The sequence below is a fragment of the Lactuca saligna genome, chromosome 7 (genome assembly GCF_052625555.1).
Source record: "Lactuca saligna cultivar CGN05327 chromosome 7, ASM5262555v1, whole genome shotgun sequence".
NCBI classification, from domain to species: domain Eukaryota; kingdom Viridiplantae; phylum Streptophyta; class Magnoliopsida; order Asterales; family Asteraceae; genus Lactuca; species Lactuca saligna.
Genome location: NC_136423.1, coordinates 181,025,343 through 181,027,672, shown reverse-complemented (window position 1 = coordinate 181,027,672; position 2,330 = coordinate 181,025,343). Strand labels below are relative to the sequence as shown.

Genomic DNA, 2,330 nt, shown 5'->3' with positions numbered 1-2,330 from the left:
GAAAGTTTAAACAAATTACTTTTAGTAATTCAAAAGATCATTTATAAATGTTGAAATGGTTCATCTTTAGTTGTTTAAATCTGATCTGATCAACATACTTTGTGTGCTTCACTTGATCTTAGCCAAAAGGCCGAGAAAGGTATACACATACTTTGTGTGATTAATTCATGTTAAGTTGCATATCATACTTTGATCAAACTACCAATTATAGCAAGAAATAGCATTGTACTTTTATTGATTTGATTACTATATCATCATATTTTAATTATTGTTCCCTATTGAATCATCACATGTTAAGGTTATTGCATGAAAATTATTAACATGATGAAATTACACCTTGTGATTATGTAGATTGCAGAAATGGATTTACCTCCAAAAGGAAATTACTATACATGATTGAAATAAAGAACTCTTACCTCTTTAAGCTTGAATTTTCTAAAAAGTTAACTTTGATCGGTAAATGTTACTACTCGAGCTCCATGATTTCTTACTCCAAATTCTGCAACAAATTAATAATTAGTATCTAAGATACAACTTTACATTATAATTAATAAAGGTGTATGGATTTACCTCTATTATGTGGTTGTAAAACACATAAAACACATCACATGCTCAAGTTAGAAACTACTGAAAAAAAATAAAAATTCAAGAAGTTAAACGCATTGATTATAAAATATTCTGATTAAAATGATTAAATTTACCCAAGACACCCTTGAACAAATCCATACTCTCCATTTTCCTGATAGTCTTAAAATGAAACAACATTGTTACAATTGTTTTTGTTCTTTTTATTTTTTAATTTTAACTTAAAATACATATCGCCCATCTTAACGGCTTAGGTTTTTAATTTTAATTTCTAACAATTTCTAAATTGAATAGTCATTTGTTATTCAGCAATCACTTTTAAACAAAAGGGTAAAATGGTCATTTAGTTGTTGCATTAACTCCTAAAACTAAAAGAAACATGCCTCAAGTGGCGAATGGATAAAAAAAATATTTCTGAAAATGATGACACATTTGGGGGATGGAAGGAAAAAATAAACTAGGGCAAACAATTTAAATGTTTAAAATTTAATCAATAACAAGCGAAACACTTAAATTATATATATATATATATATATATATATATATATATATATATATATATATATATATATATATATATATGCATAGGTTATTTTGTTTTTAGTAACTTTTGTGTGCTAGAATGCACAAATCTGGACCAACAGATGGAATTAATCAATGGATATGATTTGAGGGTGTATGATATTACAATGGGATAACATGTACCATGTAATCACACAAATTTTAGCTAATGAGTATTTTGGACAATTAATTACATTTATAAAAGGAAATTATCTATTTTATAGGGACTATTAATTCTACTTATTTTAAAAATCTGAATTTTTTTAGAGTAAATTACTGAAATCATCCTTATGGTTTGGTTAAAATTGCACGTTTGGTCCCTAACTTTTCTTTTGCACTCGAATCGTCCATGTGGTTTGATTTTGTTGCATTTTTCGTCCCTATGGTTTGATTTTGTTGTGTTTTTTGTCCCTTACATACATAAAGTTAGGGACCAAACATGCACTTTTGACCAAACCATAGGGACGAAAAATGCAACAAAATCAAATCACAGGGATGATCCGAGTGCAAAATAAAAGTTAGGGACCAAATATGCAATTTTAACCAAACCACAGGGACGATTTCAGTAATTTACTCTTTTTTTAATTAATTCAATTTAAATTCAAACTTAATTTGTTAACAAAACCGATTTTATTCTATCAGAATATTATTATTTTGTCAGAATGCAATTCTGTTAGAATGACATTCTGTTAGAATAATAGTTTATGACATTATTTAAGAATACATTAATAAAAAGAAAACATGAATAAGTATTTTATGAAAAAATATACAAAAACGATTCTTAAACTAATAATAGACGACTTGTTGTTCATACGTGCTCAGTTGATCACCACTGCGAGATTTGTGACCCACACACTTACACAGAGCACCGGTGAAGAACTTCCATCCTGGAGTCATGCACTGACGCAGAATGAGATCTGATCGAGTACCAGCCTTAGAGTGATCGTATCCCAGTTGATCAAAGAGACGTCTACAACGTTCAATAGATGGAAGCTCTGAGAATGGTTCAAAGATTGGTAACCTGAGCGCAGCACTGAGGAGGTCAGCGGTAATGAAGACTGAGTGTCTTCCACAGCCAATAGTCCCGGAGATGGCGTTGTTTTCATCATTAATTGTTGCAGTGTAGTAGAATTCACAGACTTGTTCGGGAAAGAACTCTAATGGAACGTCACTGATTGCGTATC

General features: G+C 29.9%; 1 pseudogene; it reads right to left on the bottom strand.

The window, feature by feature from the left end:
* Window positions 1-143, bottom strand: LOC145007643 (U2 spliceosomal RNA; annotated as a pseudogene).
* Window positions 144-2,330: the final 2,187 nt, after the last annotated feature.